Genomic DNA, 21,382 nt, shown 5'->3' on the forward strand with positions numbered 1-21,382 from the left:
GGTACAGGTTAAGTTATGGTTGTTCCTTCGCGTTTACATTTCACGGTCACATCAACAGTCGACTTGCGCAGCTTTAGAAGGGTTGAAATATCTTTCATGGATGTGTTACTCAGGTGAAATCCAATGTCTAATCCACGTTCAAAGTCCGTGAACTCTTCCGACAGACCAATCTTGTTGTAAGTGCATCTCTACTGACATCACAATCACGCTGCCACCTTTATACCGGCATGTCCACCTCTCGTGATATCTAGTGGTCAGTGCTTTATTACATAGGAATGTTCTGATACGTTTGATCACGTAGTCCATATTATTCGAGTACCCATCATTTCTGCGACTTTTTGTCGGAGTCCCACAACACAATCCCCACTATCCCCTATTGGGTTGTACTTTTAAGTAAAATCAGAGTGTGACACACGTTGTGTAGTTTGTCGCAATATGTGGATCGTAAATCATCTTAAAAAAGAGTATTTCTATTCTTAAGTTCATTATTGCGTGGCATAGGGAAGACGTAAGACTCGATCTTTCGGACACAATGTGTACGTCATTTAGAGTACCGATAAATAAATAATACACGCAGTTTGTGTACCAGCTACACGAAATTCTTCGCAAATATCTGCATACACAAGAGAGAGGTATAATTTTCTATATTAATCACATGTGGCAAGTGGAGTGCAGTGGAACTGCGACGGAAATAACCACAAGTGATAAGCACTACATACATTAATGAGCCAAAACTTTATGAGCACCTCCTTACAACTACGTTAGCACCGTTGGAATGGAATACAGTAGCTACTGTTGAAGCCCATGTGAAATTCAAACGTCTCCCATTGCATAATACAACTTCCACCGCATCTGTGTTTGCAGCGTGGTACTTGTTTCGAGTACCCATTTGTCTGGATGACAATGTATGCGGACATGGCCATCGACCTGGTGCTGTGAGTAGGTCGCCTAGCAGCCGGCAACCCAAAACACAGGAAAGTTATACCGGCAGCCTGCATCCTTACAAAACATATTCGAAGGATGCCACGCCACACTCGACCACCAGACAGCAACCAAAACGCCAGCAGAGGTCGCTGGCGCCACGGACCTCTTTCCTACGTCAATCATGTGACAGGAAGCAAGACCATATGTATCTCGGCGCCATGGGCGTAGTAGGCTGGCGCACAGGTCCTGGACAGCCAGTTCACTCCGAATGAACTTTCTGGGCCAGACACCGAATGCTCATGCATTTCTTCTATATGAAACTCATTTGGAGCCGCCGCAACAACAATGTCGTTTTTTATATCACTGATCACACAGAAGACTTTCAAGATTTCTTGTCTTCTTTTCTACCTCACACTTAACTGTATTTCATTACACCGGGACTCCGAAACTGAACTGTGTTTCTAGAACCAACTCCTACAGTGTAGAAGCATACACGTCTTGAGCTTTAGACTGTCCCGTCAGGGCCTGAATTGGCTATCGTTGTGTATTGTGTATACTAGCTAATGAAATTTTGTAGCAGTGTTTGTATTCTTCTCATAGACCTTCAGCCTTAGACAGTATTTATGTTTATTCGTTCTTCCACTAGCATTGACTCTCTTGTCCAGGTCTTCGGCATACCTATAAACATAATTCTTCTTCCGATCCTGTTTCAATGCTGTTTCTTGCTAATTCAAGAAATTACTGTCATAGTCAAGCGATCAACTTCGTACTAAACCACACGTTTTATACGAGGGTTGCCCAGAAAGTAGTGCACAGCATTTTTTTGGTCCAATTATTGAACATAATGAGAAGTACACACTCGAAAGAATGGAGTTTTATCTACACACGGAATTTTTCCACTTAATCTCCATCCTGTTCTATGGCCTTTCTCCAGCGTGAACAGGGGCGTGTATGCCCTGTCAATACCAATCCTTGTCCTGGTGGCGGAACCCCCGCTTTACTGTGTGAATCACATTCTCATCGTCCTCAAAATGTCTTCCAAGAATTCCATCCTTTAATGGCCCAGTCAAGTGGAAGTCCGAGGTAGCTAAGTCAGGGCTGTCAGGTGTGACAGCCCCGGGTGGTCTCCCGGACCGATGCAAACTTTGTTGCTCCGCCGAGCCGCCTTCTGATGACATCACTCACCGTGTCCAGCGACTAACTGTACTTCTGTCGACAGCAGACGTTCCGTAGACTTTGCACCAGCGTTTGTGAATATTCCCCACAGTTTCTTTCTCTGCAGTGAGAAATTGCTTGTAACGTACATCACCTACAGACCCCATTATGTAACTGTCCTGTAGCTACGAACTTGGCGCGCTCACTCAGGGGAATTCAAATAATATATAAGTAACGTTTTTGGATTCGTAGCATTGTTTTCGGGTGAGAAAGAAATGTGGTGTGCTACTTTCTGGGCAACCCTCGTACCTTTGTTCTACCAAATCTACATGAACAATTTTTTGTCCACCAAACCAGGTGGACTCAACATCTGTTGTTTCGTCCTGGGAGGCAACACGTTTAAATCAACTCAAGTTCCAGTCTCGATCATCCGACGCCCACTTCCATCGTAACTCCCATCATAACTGAAGCTGTTGTTGGACGAACATGAAAACACTTGGGGCACGTCTGCTGTGGAGTCGCGTGTTGATCAGTGTGTCCTCCGTGACGCTTGTGCCTGCCCCAGCATTGTACTCAATCGTCGGGTATAAAACAGACCGCCGCCTATTTTGCTTTACAGAGCGGGCGATCCTCCAACCTTCACGCTTCTTCTTATCTGAATGCTCCGGTCCATTACTTACGTGCCGGCCGCGGTGGTCTCGCGGTTCTAGGCGCGCAGTCCGGAACCGTGCGACTGCTACGGTCGCAGGTTCGAATCCTGTCTCGGGCATGGATGTGTGTGATGTCCTTAGGTTAGTTAGGTTTAAGTAGTTCTAAGTTCTAGGGGACTAATGACCACAGCAGTTGAGTCCCATAGTGCTCAGAGCCATTTGAACCATTACTTACGTCACGTGATTTCCCCATTTGCGGCCCGTACGACTGCTTTCCTAATCGCTTTTGCTCCGTTTACACACTGAAGCGCCAAAGAAACTTGTATAGGCAGGCGTATTCAAACACAGAGATTCGTAAACGGGCAGAATACGGCACTGCGATCGGCAACGCCTATGTAAGACAAGTGTCTGGCGCAGTTGTTATATCGGTTACTGCTGCTACAATGGCAGGTTGTCAAGATTTAAGTCAGTTCGTGGTGTTATAGTAGGCGCACCAGCGATGGGGCATAGCATCCGAGGTAGCGATGAAGTGTGGATTTTCCCGTACGACCATTTCACGATTGTTCTGTGAATGTCAGGAATCCGGCAAAACATCATATCTCCGACATCGCTGTGGCCGGAAAGAGATCATGCAAGAACGGGACCAACGACGACTGAAGTGAATCGTTAAGCGAAACAGAAGCAAATTGCTGAAGATTTCAATGCTGGGCCATCGACAAGTGTCAGTGTGCGAACCATTCAACGAAACATCATCGATACGGGCTTTCGGAGCCGAAGGCGCTCTCGTGTACCCTTTGGACTGCATGACACAAAGCTTTGCGCCTCGCCTGGGCCCCGTCAACACAGACATTGATGACTAGGAACGTGTTGCCTGGTCGGACGAGTCTCGTTTCAAATTATATCGAGTGGAGGAACGTGTACGGGTATGGAGACAACCTCATGAATTCATGGACCTTGCATGTCAGCAGGGGACTCTACAACCTGGTGGATGCTCTGTAATCGCGTGGGGCGTGACCAGTTGGAGTGATATTGGTGCCCTGATACGTCTAGATACGACTCTGACAGGTGACATGTAAATAAGCATCCTGTCTGATCACCTGCATCCATTCATATCCATTGTGCATTCCGACGGGCTTGGGCAATTACAGCAGGACAATGCGACACCCTACACGCCAAGTATTGTTACAGAGTGACTCCCGCAACACTTTTCTGAGTTTAATCGCTTCCGATGGCCACCAAACTCTCCATATATGAACATTATTGAGTATATCTGGGATGCCTTGCAACGTGCTGTTGAGAACAGGTCTCGACCCCCTCGTACTCTTACGAATTTATGGACAGCCTTGCAGGATTCATGGTGTCAATTCCCTCCAGCACCACTTCAGACATTAGTGGAGTCCATGGCAAGTCGTGTTGCGTTTAATAAACACTACAGATAACATAACACAGACTTTAGTCATCAATATTACGTTCTCCTTCACAATTTAGAGCTGTGCGCCATGCTCGGGTAATCTTTCGATTCCGCGTTTGACGAAGTCACATGGTTTCGAGGTGAAGAAATCGTTGAGCCATGTTGGAAGCGCATTTTCATCCGGAAAGGAAGTTCGTTGAACGTTGTTCGGTGGAGAGCGGCCGGCCGGGGTGGCCGAGCGGTTCTAGGTCGCAGGTCCGAATCCTCCTTCGGGCATGGATGTGTGAGATGTCCTTAGCTTAGTTAGGTTTAAGCAGTTCTAAGTTCTAGGGGATTGATGACCTCAGAAGTTAAGTCCCATAGCGCTCAGAGCCATTTGAACCTTTTTTTTTTATGGAGAGCAGAAAAGGTGAAAATCTGTGAGGGTGACAGATCAGGTGACTGTCGTGGCTGCGGAATGACTTCCCAACTTAACACCTGTATAGTGCTTTTTGTTAGTCTAGTATTGTAGGGCCGGGCGTTATCATAGAGTATCATCATTTCATGCAGTCTTCCTAGTCATTGTTCTTGGACTGTGTTCTGCAAGACGCGTCAGTTTTTGACAATAAATGTCAGCAGTGATGGTTATACCTCGGGGCAGCAATTCGTAGTACACCACACCGTCGCTATTCCACCAGATGCATGACATCATCTTTTGTGGACGCTTACAGGTCTTGGAGTTGCTGCTTTGTTTGTGCTCAACCGTTCCTTTCTTTTCCTTATGTTATCATGAAGAGACCCTTTCTCGTCACGAGTAACGATACAGGATAGGAATGGTCTGTGTTGTTCTGGAAGCAAGTGATGACGAGCAAGCAGAGATGCACAATGGCCACCCGCTGACTTTTTGTGATTTTGGCATAGAACATGCGGTACCCATGTACCCGATATTTGAACCTTCTCCATTCCATTCAGATGTAGCACGTTGGTGAAATGATCACATTTCATCACATTTGCAAGTTCTGGAGTACACTGACGCAGAACATAGTGGATTGATATGTTTCATCAATGCCGGAAAGTCTTCCCCGAACGCGGAGTGTCAGTCAAAAACCAATTTCTCGCCTTGCTCTGTCCAGTGGCATTACCTCCATACACGGGCGCAAATGTTTCTAGCCCCTTCCCCTGCTGTCACCCCTCTATTGAACTCACACACAAGTATACGTCGGAAATGTTCCGGTTTCTCCACTTAACACTCCATTTTATAGCGTCCATAGATCCACTCATTATGTCCAAATTACAGAATAATAATACGTAAACTCAAATAGAAACAGTCAACTACAAATAAAAAATGACAATCAATAAACCAAACCATAGCAACTGGAACACCAATATGCAAAACAAAAACGCTTTGAACTTACGCATCAACTTAATATTTTCCCGCCCGTGTCACGTGGTCACTCTTCCAGCAGGCGGGATTCAGTCTCGCAATGGTCGTAACGTTCCGGCACATCAGTGTGGATCAATAACGAAGAGATAGAGAAATGATAAAATGTAATAACCAGCTGCTTCAACCCTCAACCCGCAGTATCACGGTCTATTTGTTTTGCTGAATATAGTGGAACTCATTGTAAAGAGAATTCCGTTAGAGAAGAGAAGCTTGGACCGACCAATCTTCGCACGCCAGTTAAAAATGCATTGCCTGGGGGAGGTACTGTAAACGGCTTTCCTCACCACAGCCGACAAAGACAAACTGGCTGGTGGAACGGGAACTGCCGTCTGGCTAACTGACGCAGTGGTCCCAAGCCCGAAACAAATTAGAAATAGGAAATTGCCTGTCCTACGATAAAGTCCCATTCAACCTATTTGTACTCCTTATCATGTAGCAGACAGAAAAAAATAGGCGGAATGACCTTCTAGTTTCTTTTCAGTTTTTAGAAGATTTCAATAAATTTACGCTTTCCTTTCATTGTTATACTTTTTGTGCGTACTGAAGATAGCGCCAGCGTAAGTGTGCGAACGGAGTTTTTCCGTAATCTCTTGATCAAGGGCAAACCTGGTGCTGCAGGTTGACGCCCTCCAATCACCGTGTACAAACCTATAGTTTGTCCAAAAACTTGCAACTTGAAATGAGAGGATAATTACTAAAGTATTACGGTTAGGCACTTACTGTTAGTGTCTTCTCTGAAGAAATAAACTTCGTGCCTACAAGTAGCAAACGATAGAATTTTTTCGTACCTATGATTAGATAATGTCAGACTCAGAAGCGGTGTTACAACTTTTCTTCCTCCATGTCAAAGGTCTGTGAAGATACAACATATTAATGAAACGTGCTAAAAATAGCAAATTGATGAAACTGATTACGTTTCCACTTTAAATTATAAAAAATTTAATAGGAGTAGCTACCGACATAGACATAGCAGAAGCGAATAAGAGAGGAAGAGCTGTTGAATGTTAAAATTGGATGTATTTAAATAGAAACGGACCTGAGAGCTTCATTTTAGAGGTGAGAGTTTGTGGGGCTATACTGGTTCCTGCATTGGCAAACGCGCTGTTATCAAACCACAATTTTCAAAAATTTTTAATTAACGATCTTAATAGTTATACACTGTTGTGGACGCCATTGTAATGATCTAACTGCCAACGAGGCAACCACAGTGAGACAGCCAGAGCACGATGGCGACAAACGCTGGAGTCGCGAATTGCGCTTACGCATTGTACATTTGGAGTTGATACGGTTTTTGGTTTAGCAAACGTGAAATGTTGAATGCCGTAATACGAAATAATAATCATTCCACTGGCATTTTGTCACTTATAGGTACTGTACGTTTCTGGTGTTTATTGCAGGCCAGAAATAACCGCGACTGCCCGCCAGCTGTTAATTTATATGGACGTAATAATTTTAGAATGTAGTAACTTGGATCCCAAAGGAAGATTTAGTTAATAGTTGATTCACTCCTGCCCCCTACACGAGCAATAGCCGAAAACAGCATTGTAACGTAACAATACGGAGTTCGAACTCTGATATAATGGGCAAAAGTTCTATACCTTTGAGGATGAAGTCATTTATTGACAAGTGATATGCCAGGTAGTTCATTGTTCTAGGATATACGATAAAGAATTCTGACCAAATGAAAGACACGTCACAGTAAAATAGTAATGGGTGCCCAAACAGGCGGATCAATGCACAGTGAATTTCCCCCTGGCTGCAATGCAGTCGTGTACTCTCGCATGCCAACGCCGTAAAGGTGCCAAGTGGCATGCTGCCACACATTGTCCCGAGCAGCTTGCCCCTTTCGTTGCATTTCGAATCTCGGCAATGGTTCTTGCAGGCTCTAGAAAACGAGTAATTTCCTGCTTCATCATGTCCCTCTGGCCAGTTGTTTCACATCACGAAGATCACACTGCGTCGCATCAGCCGTAAGTGCACGTGCACTGTCCTACTCAAAACACGTGTCATCTTCCTGTTGAAGAAATGGTAGCGGCACCTGCGTAATGGAGTGGACATTGGTTACGTTAGCCTGCAGAAACACCATACGTGACAGCGAGTTGCAACTGATGGCCACCACACACTGAAGCCTGTCGTGACTCACCATGTCTATGTCGCGCACCCATGTACATCCATCACTCACATACAGGCAGAACCTACTCTTATCACTGAAGACATCAGAGTGCCATTCCACAGTCCAGTCAATTCTTTCACAACACCAAAATAGCTAGCCGGCCGCTGTGGCCGAGCGGATCCAGGCGCTTCAGTCTGGAACCGCGCTGCTGCTACGGTCGCAGGTTAGAATCCTGCCTCGGGCATGGATGTGTGTGATGTCCTTAGATTAGTTAGGTTTAAGTAGTTCTAAGTTCTAGGGGACTGACGACCTCAGATGTTAAGCCCCATAGTTCTTAGAGCCATTTGAACCATTTTGAACGCTTGGCATTGTCGCGGTGCCAGTGGTAACCTGGTCAGATGCACCTGCTGCAAACAGACGTTTCCCAATGGTGCTTGCTGTCACATCAGGTGGATTCACCAGGTTCGATCGGCCACCACTGCTAACAAAATGTGTCGTTCTTCACCTGCGTCTGTACCACATAGACGTCTAGATATCGGTCTGCGGGTGTGACAATGTTCCGCAGACCGTTGTGAAAAGCTGCGACAGGCCGCCGACACATTGTGCCCAAGATGTGCAGCAGCCCGTCAAGATGTCCAATACAGGCTACCTCACGCCCATAATGCGATCTTGTTCAAATGGCTGAAACTGTTCAACATGAGAGGTACTCGTCGGTGTGGCATAGTTGTATCCTAGAACGAATGTTGCAAACACTGTCCACCTCTAAACTCAGCAGAGTTAGAGCGAACAGAGTCAGAACAGATCACGCGCAGACAGGACCCTTAAGACCCATCCGATAACCGTAATAAATGACTAACAAACACTGCAACCTCTCAGTATGGACATATTACAGCTAGGTACCACTGTAAACAGTCCTGGAGACGTATTTTTTTTAGCATAGACCGAAATATGCTCCTGTCATAGCATAAAATAGGAGAACATGTCCTTGGCGGAGTTAGCGATGTAATTGAAGGGAACTAGCTTTTCGAATTATCTGGTAGCTTCAAAGACATTTAAATCAAATCATCTTGACATATTTCTTTTCTTTTCTTATAGTGCCCATGTCATGTAATACATTTCATCGCGTCAAGTAAGGAAACGCGACAACTCATGTCTTGTCTTAGAACGTGACACATGCCATCATATCATCCAACGTGGCATTTGTCATGTCGTGCATTATGATAGAGCATATCATTAAAGTTTACGATGCATGCATCCTCACTCTAGGATACTTCCTGTCGTAGCAGCAACCCAACTCTCTGATACTTCCTATTGCATACGCAGCCCACTCTCTAAAAGCACATCAATTTGTGCCTATTTGTCCTCGCCATGTATGTAACAGGGCTTGGGTTTGGGGGATAAATGGTCTCCTCGGGGGAAGAATCAACCCTCTCCCCCCCAGAACAAATCCACTCCCAGAAATTTTATCCTCACAGAAAAACATTTTTAGCTGTTACAAGTATGCGCTTCAAGCATATGATACTATCTGAGGTTCGCTAATCTTCTCGATTCTGGGCACGGGATAGGGGACATAGTGGAAATATTGCAAGATGCAGGTGTGGCAATACCTTGCAGCTAAGAAACCTTACTGTGCTGTGCAAGATGCGGTAACTTATAAGAAAGAGCGAATATGTCAAGGTGTTTTGAATTTAGTGTCTTTGATGCTGCCAGATAAGTCGAAAAGGTAGTTTTTTACATCACTAACTCTGCCCGGAATACATTCGCTTTTTTTGTGCTCTGATAGGAGTGTTCTTCATGCTGGTTCCCAACTTTTATTCTACCATAATTTTTATATTATTCCATCATCAAGTGGTAACCGATGCCGACTTTTGGTGAATCGGGTGACGGATGATCAGTATAGGGTTTTTTTTATCTTCTTTCGAACCATGTTGCTTACATCATGGCAACGCATGAAGCTTTCACAAAACAACAGGACGAACACTAATAACATGTATTTGTCTACCTTCTTAAAAAATCTGAAACGATTCGCACAAGTTTGAATCCCAAAAGTGGTGCACATAAAAAATTCATAAAAACGTGTTTTTTGTACGTAAAAAGCGAGATTTCAATGTAATCGTAGCAATGAATTTTTTATGTATTTGATTCACCTTAGTTTCCCAGGATTCAATTCACGTAAGAACGAATTACACGTGCTACAGTTAACTCAGCTTTAAAACATCATTTCTCTACAGCACATATAGATTATTAGATAACAAAAGCTTCGTTTTGACTTCATCCATTTATCTACCTTCGTGCAAAATTTGAATCAATCCTTTCAAGTTTAAATTACAGAAGCGGCGTGTTTCAAAAACTTTCCAGATAAACGTGTTCTCTCTCTTCTTTTTTTTTTCACGAAAAATCCGAACGGTCCACATGCAAATATTGCCATTAGTTGAGCATTAATTGTAGCCCAATTAAATTTTTTCGAGAGAAATTAATCGATTTGCACAATTTGGCTCTGCGCTGGCTCCGGTTCGTCGCTCAAACCTTGCTTAATGTGCCGTAACATAGCTACAGCGAGAAGGATGTTCGAGTGGCTATATAATACAGGTACGGATTAAACCAAAAACTTTTTACTCCATGTTCCTAGACAAATTGCACCAAAACTCCCCCGCCCACTCAAACCGCGATTCTTTGCACGGAACTTCCAGACATATCTATGTTTTGTATGTAGGTGTACGAAGGTGTGTGTTGCAAATGCTAAGCTGATCTAAGGTATGGAGGCCAACTGTGGCAAGGACAGACATGACAAATATATACTGAAGAACAGAAAAATGATAAAGACGTGGACAGTGGTACGAAAATGAATGAAATCTTTCGAAACCAGTCACCATCAAGGAATATGTGACAGAAGAATAAATAATTATAGTTACTGGTTATTAACGTAAACGCAGTCTTGCAATTACACTTTTATGTACTTGCTAACGGACCAGACTTAAAACTCATTGAGATATGAAATATCAGAGAAATATCACACATATCTTTATCTGGAGAAATTCGGTAATACGAGGGTCATTTCAAAATTTCTGCACAGAGTTCATGTGCGTCCGTAACAGTGGAATGATGTCCGCGCGCGAAGCGTTAAGCTATGAGACAGACTTTCAGCTGTCAACACGCGTCTTCAGCCTTACGATAGTTTTTGTTTTGACCGAGGTATTTTGATTTCAAGTGGCGGGTGGAAATAAGTCAAATCTCACACAGTGACCAGCAGACTCACATCAAAATCGAAGGGTTTGCGGAGAAAAATAACCTACCGAAATTCGTGACGATGAGACAAGGAATCGAGGTTTCGAACCACAACCGAGATCTCAGTCTCCCAGTGGAACTACCTTTCTCTCCTCGACCAAAAAATACCGTCAGCAACAGTTCGAAGACGAGCTGATTATGATTGTGGCTAATGACAAGTATGATGTAATAGCAACAGACAGAGTGCCCCAGGGAACCACTCTAACAGAACGATACTGCACGGACATACTGCTAAATGTTTCGCGGTCAGAGATTTGCCAAAGAGGTTAAGACACTTTTGCAGTTGGCTTGGAAATTTTGCATGATAACACACGACCGCAGACTGCCGAACAGTTATGGACAAGTAAGCCTTCCCTGTCCACCTTACAGTCCTGACATGAGCCTACCAGACTTTGATTTCTTTCCAAAATTCAAGAAACCACTAGCTGGGAAACGTCTTCAGACCAGTGAAGCGGCGACTGAGGCAGTGACCCGAGTAAGCAGATACATTTACAAAGATGGTGCCATAACAGAAATACAAAACTTGCTAAAACTCTGAACCGCTGTTATTGAAAAGAATGGAGAGTACACTGAAGGCCTGCAAAGTAATTTTGTGGATAAAACAAAATTTGAACCGTAATTTTACGGTACGCAAAATTTTTGACATGATCCTCGAATATTACACATCAATTAATAGCGTGTGCGTTTAGTTGGACTTCCGGAGCAGCTAGTTTAGCCCCATCAGAGAGTGGGATTGTGGACTTATGGAAGGGGCTTGAACCTATGCGAAGTCTGTTCTTTTGGACATGTCCCAACCAGACACAGCATGTATGTAACTGGAGCGAGATGGACCAGTGATCCCTTCAGCGCAGATGCATAGCACGATGGAACTCTTACGCGAATGTGTGAATCGCTTGTTACTGTACAGGGTCACTACGTCAGAAGTGTGAGAATAAGTTGGAAATTCGAGCCGGTCAGGAATCGTGTCCGAATGTCCGAGGCGGTGACGACGACCGCTTGCTAGGAACGGAAAAATCCGTGTTCGAGTCCCTGTCGGGACAAATTGTCAACTTTCCCCACTGATGTATTTCAATGCCAAGTAGTACCTAACGCCTTACTTCCTTCGAATTATGCTTTATGAAAACCACCTCTCTTCTGCAATGCTGGGAACCCAAACTAAAGTATATCAGCTGTCTGTGTCTGTCATTTGACCAAATACCAGAATATAAGTAGTTTGCAGAATTAGTGAACTAATATAAGCAAACCAGACAAAAAATTAGTCATTTCTAGGAGACATCACGCTAATACAGTGTAACGCAGGTTCAGCGAAGAAGAGAGTACACAAGTTTCTTCATCTTTCAATTATCCACCTGAAGGCAGACACTGATGATTAGATTATGAAGATCTGCCAAATTAATCTTGACTGTAATGATCCTCCTACTGGTCCAAACAGTACCAGACATTTTCTGTGGGATTAAGATAGGCCCATATAACAGAGCACTGAGCTGTGGTGGATACCTGGATATTTGACAGACCAGCAACGTATGTGTGCTGCACTTCGAATACGGAATTCCCCATCTTGGAAGACAGAAGTGTATACAGCATACCTATCATGAAAATGTAGAAACACTGTAGTTCATTAATTACGTTCTATCAGTGATCAGTCGGGCAGCTGATTCCACTTTCCTGAGCGTGTCGTCGCCTTCTGACACTGTGCACTGTGCTGTTATGCAGACTCTCTACCTGGACTCCTACCAGACACTGTTGGTGTAGCACCACTTTTTATTGGTAAGCTCAACTACTGGCGGCCGGTAGGCCCTTTCATGCTCATTTGTGTTTCGGAGCCCATTTTTATTCACTGTAGGAGACCGTAGCTGAGAGATCAATGCCGCTGACTGCCATTTGGAGACTCGGGCTTTGGTTTCCAGTATTGGCAAGGATTTTTTCTTGGTGGACGGACTGCTACAAGCTGGCCTCAGACTCGTGATACCAACTGAGAAGCTACTCGACCGATTATTAGCGTTTACCAGGTCAAGAAATCCGATAACGACAGGGAAAGCGGTATACTGATCCAATGCCCTCCATACCGCATCCAATAACGCCATTGACAGAGAGTGATACTGCGGTCGGTTGTGTCCGATTGTCCCGTACGCGGCCAAACGCGGACCTTCTTTTTGTTATTCATTAATCATTTACGCCGATAAAAACTGAGAGATCATATCTGGGTTTATGTTTACGATAATCTGAATGAGTGGCTGGAATCCATAGTACGAAAAACACTTCCAAACATGACAGAACCACGTCCCCATACAATGCATGTTGAACGCCTCCTTAGGCCATATATGCACTCGACACCCTGCAATATTTGAAGAGAGTGATAATCGCTACCCGTTCGACCCACATTACTCGCCTCCATTATATGTGTTGTTTGGCCCGATGAAGACGTGCAGTGGTATGTGCCGCTGTGAGCAGTGGTGTTTAGAGAGATAGCCAACCTTGAATGTCCATCGCATGCATTTCTGTCCGTAATGTCTACTTGGAAGCTGCTTGAGATGGACCTACATTCATTGGTAGCAGCACTCCTTGTCGTATTTGCAATCATTGTGACTAATTTGGCTTTGCACTCGTCTCCTGTCTCTCTCGGTTGGAATCCTTTCAGTACCACTGTTCTTACGCCGTGTTACATGGCTCCGAGAGATACGCAGACATGTTGGACAGTCCACGATGTGTACTATGTGTGTGTGTGTGTGTGTGTGTGTGTGTGTGTGTGTGTGTGTGTGTGTGTGTGTGTATTAAACCGAGGACCTAGAAACAACGGAGAGGCTTCGTCCCACCGTAGCCCTCAGTGATTCACAACCCCGTAATAGGCCACAGCAGTCCACCCACCCCCTACCAGATGAGTGTAACACTACATGTTTGGCCGGCCGAAGTGGCCGTGCGGTTCTAAGCGCTGCAGTCTGGAACCGCGAGACCGCTACGGTCGCAGGTTCGAATCCTGCTTCGGGCATGGATGTTTGTGATGTCCTTAGGTTAGTTAGGTTTAATTAGTTCTAAGTTCTAGGGGACTAATGACCTGAGAAGTTGAGTCCCATAGTGCTCACAGCCATTTGAACCATTTGAACCTACATGTTTGCGTGGTAGAGTAATTATAGTGAACGCATACGTGGAAACAGTGTTTGCGCAGCAATCACCGACATAGTGAAACTGAGGCGAAATAAGGGGAACCAGCCCGCATTCGCCGAGGCAAATGTAAAACCGTTTTAGAAACCACCCACAGGCTGGCCGGCACACCGGAGCTTGACACTTATGCGACGGACGGATTCGTGCCGGAGACCGGCACGCCTTCCCGCTCGGGAAGCAGCGCATTAGACCGCGCTGCTAACCGGGCGGACACAGTCCACGGTGATACACCAATAAATCGGGCAACTTCATTTAAGATGTGATCAGTAGCACGTCCAAACACGATAGTTCCTCTCTGCTATTTTGTCACGCCGGCACGTCGACCTATTTTACAGTGGTGATTCCGTACATGCCACTGCAATGTGCGCACCACTTCACTGCCATGACTCATGTCAGCGGTGTACGGTTACACTACCACCTAGTACCAGTTCTACAAATCTGCAGCGCTCTAAAGCGAACAGTGTGCTCATTTAAGGAAGCTGGGGAACTTATATTACGAAATGGTTCAAATGGCTCTGAGCACTATGGGACTTAACATCTATGGTCATCAGTCCCCTAGAATGTAGAACTACTTAAACCTAACTAACCAAAGGACATCACACAACATCCAGCCATCACGAGGCAGAGAAAATCCCTGACCCCGCCGGGAATCGAATCCGGGAACCCGGGCGTGGGAAGCGAGAACGCTACCGCACGACCACGAGATGCGGGGACCTATATTACATGTAAATGCAACCCTTTGGAGACTATAACACAGCGGAAAACGAAAATAACATTCAAAAATGGCACTATGATAGCATTACCATACTTATTGTTTGCAAAGGTCGCCAAAGGCTATGGTATATACAATACTTGTCCGAAGACCGCTTCCGATTATGTCCTACGGGTCTCATAAGGGACCGGTCCAATCTGACAAATCGAAATCTGCCCTGAAAATTTTTATACAGGAAGAAAACACCTGAAGAAATACAATGTCAGCTAATGATTCCCAAATTCGTAGCTGCCAGGTGCCTGCAGTAATGTACACCCCTACTATGGCTGTGGCAGACAGCTCATGCGCAATGCGACCGTTACGCATCCGTTATTGACGGCACATCTGTAAACAGGCAGCACAGCAAAATATGATTGTCAATTGTAAAGCGAATTTCAGTTTCCACTGATAGTTTCACTGACACAGCTGTTCGCATTTATTATTCACTCGAATTTGCAACTAATCTAATATCCGCATTAATTATCAGTTGCCTCTGCGGTATAGCTAAGTGTTAACAGTGGAGCTAAAACTGAATTAACTTTCTTTGCTATTTTCTGGCATATGCCTGCTAATATCATTTGTCTTCGTGTAGGTTCCAGAATTCCACACTAATGTGGTATCCAATTAATGTTCTCAACTTCGCAAAGATAAAAGAAGAAGAACGTGGTATGCAATCTAAATCACTTCTTCTGCTGAAGAGCTACAATGTGTTATTTATTAGTTAATTTCTTGGACATTCATTCACATGATGTCGACATTTCGTTAGAAATTTTGGAAACTTTAGAAGAAAGATGAAGTAATTCTGGCAAATCCATGAATTGTGATTCGGACGATGATTGTTGTGATAAATAAACTCCAGAGAAAACGTAGAGTACCTTCCTAGTCCAAATAAAACGTGGCATGGAATACCTTCCAATGACAAGAAAAGACTGTAAATTTCTTGGAGCAGAAAACCCATAATGCTGTCTGAAAAGTAAGCTTTGGTTCGTAAAATCTGAACATGAATTTTATAAATGGAAGAAAAAATTGCTCGCAGTACAAAATACGCACCAAAATTAATCTCTCAAAACTGTGAAACTGTTCGTGAGAACCAATGCACCATTATCGCCGACAAGAACATTGCTGATTTCCAGCTTTGTTCGGCGTGGGTAAACAGATTCAGAAATTTATACGGAAAAGGAGGTCTCAAAATTACGAAGTTCACTTGAAGTAAAGGTGGAGTAGAGGTTAAAAGGCAGTTGTATACAAAAATTCGTAGCTTCTTGTTATCCACTAAAACGCTCTGCATATAGAGAGTCAGTTAGTCACGTTCCATGCAAAAACTGCATGTAAGTGCAATTTATCATTTTGAGACAGAATCTCTTGTGCAGTTGATGAATTCTATGACACATTCGTATACAAAAATTCCAGTGATGAGTGTCAATGGATCAATGTTCCCTCAGCTGTCTGCGGGAACCTCAAGGCAATATTATTATTTTTTTGAGTCATCAATCTTTTGACTCGTTTGATGCGGCCCGTGACGAATTCCTCTCTTGTGCTGACCTCTTCATCTCAGAGTAGCACTTGCAGCCTACGTCCTCTATTATTTGCTGCCTGTAGTCCACTCTCCGTCTTCCTCTTCAATTTTTGTCCTTCAAACCTCCCTCTAGTTCCATGGAAGTCATTCCCTGATGTCTTAACAGATCTCCTATCATCCTGTCTCTTGCTAGTGTTTTCCTCATATTTCTTTCCTCTCCGGTTTTGCGCGCAAGCTCCTCATTCTCCTACCTTATCAGTCCACCTAATTTTCTGCATTCTCTTCTGTTCCACTTTTCTCACATTCCATGTTTCTCTAACATACAACGCTATGTTCAAAACGTACATTCTCAGATATTACTTCCTCAAATTAACGCCTATGTTTGATACTGCTAGACTCCTCTTGCCAAGGAATGCACTTTCCGCCAGTGCTAATCCGTTTTTGATGTGCCTTGCTCCGTCTGCCGCTGGTTATTTTGCTGTCTAGGGAGTACAATTCAATCGTGATGTTAAGTTTCTCGCTGTTGTCACTTCTGCTACTTCTCATTGCTTTCGTTTTTCATCGATTTACTTCCAATCCATATTCTGGCAAATTAGAGCTAAAAATTAAAAAAAAGACTTTACTTGCAAAAATCTCGTAATCGACATAGCAGACCTGCTGTGGAAAAGAAGTCATTGTTTTTTGTTGGACTCTTGGCCTGGAAATAACGACACCTCTGTCTTTAGGAGGAGGACGGAAAGACTCTTAGTATAATTCATATTCCACCTGTAACTAATAGTGTGATTCAGCCCCTCAATAAGAATATGTTTCGACAGTGTAAAACGTTTTCCAGAAAGTTGTTGCACAGTTTAATTTCCAACAGCTCTTTGGCATTACAGAGCTATGAGTGGAGCAGTATTGTTAAACTTCAATCACTTGTGCATTGTCACTTTGCATCACCACGTTTCACTAATTTGATCTAGTATGCCTGGCACATGGCACAGTCTACATCTACATCTACGTTTATACTCCGCAAACCACCAAACGGTGTGTGGCGGAGGGCACTTTACGTGCCACTGTCATTATCTCCCTTTCCTGTTCCAGTCGCTTTGGTTCGCGGGAAGAACGACTGCCGGAAAGCCTCCGTGCGCGCTCGAATCTTTCTAATTTTATATTCATGATCTCCTCGGGAGGTATAAGTAGGGGGAAGCAATATATTCGATACCTCATCCAGAAACGCACCCTCTCGAAACCTGGACAGCAAGCTACACATCGATGCAGAGCGCCTCTCTTGCAGAGTCTGCCACTTGAGTTTGTTAAACATCTCCGTAACACTATCACGCTTACCAAATAACTCTGTGACGAAACGCGCCGCTCTTCTTTGGACCTGCTGCGGATCCCACACTGATAAGCAATACCCAAGTATAGGTCAAACGAGTGTTTTGTAAGCCACCTCCTTTGTTGATGGACTACATTTTCTAAGGACTCTCCCAATGAATCTCAACCTGGTACCCGCCTTACCAACAATTAATTTTGTATGATCATTCCACTTCAAATCGTTCCGTACGCATATTCCAAGATATTTTACAGAAGTAATACTACCAGTGTTTGTTCCGCTATCATATAATCATACAATAAAGGATCCTTCTTTCTATGTATTCGCAATACATTACATTGTTCTATGTTAAGGGTCAGTTGCCACTCCCTGCACCAAGTGCCTACCCGCTGCAGATCTTCCTGCATTTTGCTGCAATTTTCCAATGCTGAAACTTCTCTGTATACTACAGCATCATCCGCGAAAAGCCGCATGGAACTTCCGACACTATCTACTAGGTCATTTTTATATATTGTGAAAAGCAATGGTTCCATAACACTCCCCTGTGGCACGCCAGAGGTTACTTTAACGTCTGTAGACGTCTCTCCATTGAGAACAACATCCTTTGTTCTGGTTGCTAAAAATTCTTCAATCCAGCCACACAGCTGGTCTGATATTCCGTAGGCTCTTACTTTGTTTATCAGTCGACAGTGCGGAGCTGTATCGAACGCCTTCCGGAAGTCAAGGAAAATAACATCTACCTGGGAGCCTGTATCGAATATTTTCTGGGTCTCATGTACAAATAAAGCGAGTTGGGTTTCACACGATCGCTGTTTCCGGAATCCATGTTGATTCCTACAGAGTAGATTCTGGGTTTCTAGAAACGACATGATACGCGAGCAAAAAACATGTTCTAAAATTCTACAACAGATCGACGTCAGAGATATAGGTCTATAGTTTTGCGCATCTGCTCGACGACCCTTCTTGAAGACTGGGACTACCTGTGCTCTTTTCCAATCATTAGGAACCTTCCGTTCCTCTAGAGACTTGCGGTACACGGCTGTTAGAAGGGGGCAAGTTCTTTCGCGTACTCTGTGTAGAATCGAATTGGTATCCCGTCAGGTCCAGTGGAATTTCCTCTGTTGAGTGATTCCAGTTACTTTTCTATTCCTTGAACACTTATTTCGATGTCAGCTATTCTTTCGTTTGTGCGAGGATTTAGAGAAGGAACTACAGTGCGGTCTTCCTCTGTGAAACAGCTTTGGAAAAAAGTGTTTAGTATTTCAGCTTCACACCTGCCATCCTCTGTTTCAATGCCATCATCATCCCGGAGTGTCTGGATATGCTGTTTCGAGCCACTTACTGATTTAACGTAAGACTAGAACTTCCTAGGATTTTCTCTTAAGTCGGTACATAGAATTTTACTTTCGAATTCACTGAACGCTTCACGCATAGCCCTCCTTACGCTAACTTTGACATAGTTTAGCTGCTGTTTGTCTGAGAGGTTTTGGCTTCGTTTAAACTTGCAGTGAAGCTCTCTTTGCTTTCGCAGTAGTTTGTTGTTGAACCACGGTGGGTTTTTCCCGTCCCTCACAGTTTTACTCGGCACGTACCTGCCTAAAACACATTTTACGATTGCCTTGAACTTTTTCCATAAACACTCAACTTTGTCAGTGTCGGAACAGACATTTTCGTTTTGATGTGTTAGATAGTCTGAAATCTGCCTTCTATTACTCTTGATAAACAGATAAACCTTCCTCCCTTTTTTTATATTCCTATTTACTTCCATATTAAGGGATGCTGCAACGGCCTTATGATCACTGGTTCCCTGTTCTGCGCTTACAGAGTCGAAAAGTTCGGGTCTGTTTGTTATCAGTAGGTCCAAGATGTTATCTCCACGAGTCGGTTGTCTGTTTAATTGCTCGAGGTAATTTTCGGATAGTGCACTCAGTATAATATCACTCGATGCTCTGTCCCTACCACCCGTCCTAAACATCTGAGTGTCCAAGTCTATATTTGGTAAATTGAAATCTCCACCTAAGACTCTAACATTCTGAGGAAATGTATGTGAAATGTATTCCAGATTTTCTCTCAGTTGTTCTGCCACTAATGCTGCTGAGTCGGAAGGTCGGTAAAAGGAGCCAATTATTAACCTAGCTCGGTTGTTGAGAGTAACCACCACCCATAAGAATTTACAGGAACTATCCACTTCTACTTCACTACAGGATAAACTACTACTAACAGCGACAAACACGCCACCACCGGTTGTATGCAATCTATCCTTTCTAAACACCGTCTGTGCCTTTGTAAAAATTTCGGCAGAATTTATCTCTGGCTTCAGCCAGCTTTCGGTACCTATAACGATTTCAGCTTCGGTGCTTTCTATCTGCGCTTGAATTTCCGGTACTTTACCAATGCAGCTTCGACAGTTTACAATTACAATACCGATTGCTGCTTGGTGCCCGCATGCCCTGACTTTGCCCCGCACCCTTTGAGACTGTTGCCCTTTCTGTACTTGCCCGAGGCCATCTATCCTAAAAAACCGCCCAGTCCACGCCACACAACCCCTGCTACCCGTGTAGTCGCCTGCTGCGTGTAGTGGACTCCTGACCTATCCAGCGGAACCCGAAACCCCACCACCCTATGGCGCAAGTCGAGGAATCTGCAGCCCATACGGTCACAGAACCGTCTCGGCCTCTGATTCAGACCCTCCACAATATGCAGAACAGCGGCCGCAGTCATTCCTTACTCCGTGCCAACTGTATCTAAATAGAACCAAACAGAACTAGTATTTACTATGAAGTGCCTGAATGCACAATTTTTTTCGTTTATCAGAAGTGCCTTGACTGAGGATAGTGTTTGTTTACTTCATCCAACACAAACTTCGCCTTTTTGTGATGATAGCTGGGCATAAACAAGGAACTGTTTCATTTTTAGTAAAATATACATTATTCAAAAATTATAATAAGATTCGCTCTAGAGGAATTCTTATAAAATAGTTCATGTCAACAAGTTAAAATGCCGATTGACGGAAGTCGCTTCCAGTCACTTGTGTCACAATTACATCTGTTACAATATAGATATCAGTATGTATTGCAAGTTACTCAAAAAATTAACGAGTTGAGATATTTTTGGTATGGTTTAAATAATTAAAATTCGTGAGTGTACACTTTTGGACTTGACACTACAAGGTGCTACGATCTCTTGTCAGGGCTGTGTCAGCTTATTCGCCAGATCGCATGCTCTAGACAGGAAGGGCTGTGCAAACCGCTTTTGTAGGCGATTCTTCGTGCGACAAAACTGAGTAACCTTAATTTTTTTAATGCTTGCAGCACACCTTAGGAGCTAAAATTTTGACAGTGCATTTCTTTCGGCGTATTCTTCTTGCGTAAAAATTTTAAGCGTGGGTTTCGACAATTCGGAGTGGACCATTCCCATGTCGTAACTAAATGCACAGTGAACAAGTAATGTATACAAGGTGTTCCAAGAGGAGTGGTCAGTATCCTGAGATATTTCAGGAACGGTCGCTTGAAGCAAAAAGTCTAGCAAGTATGGTCTCTAAAATGCATTCGTTAAGAGCTCTGAGCACTTCTTCATCTTCGCTACTGTGAAACACATCTCTTCTGCTGAACAAGTGTTCATAGCTCTTAAGATATGCACTTTCGAGCCCGCATTTACTAGGCTTTTTTTTCTTATTTGGG

This window comes from Schistocerca serialis, chromosome 4 (assembly GCF_023864345.2).
Source record: "Schistocerca serialis cubense isolate TAMUIC-IGC-003099 chromosome 4, iqSchSeri2.2, whole genome shotgun sequence".
NCBI classification, from domain to species: domain Eukaryota; kingdom Metazoa; phylum Arthropoda; class Insecta; order Orthoptera; family Acrididae; genus Schistocerca; species Schistocerca serialis.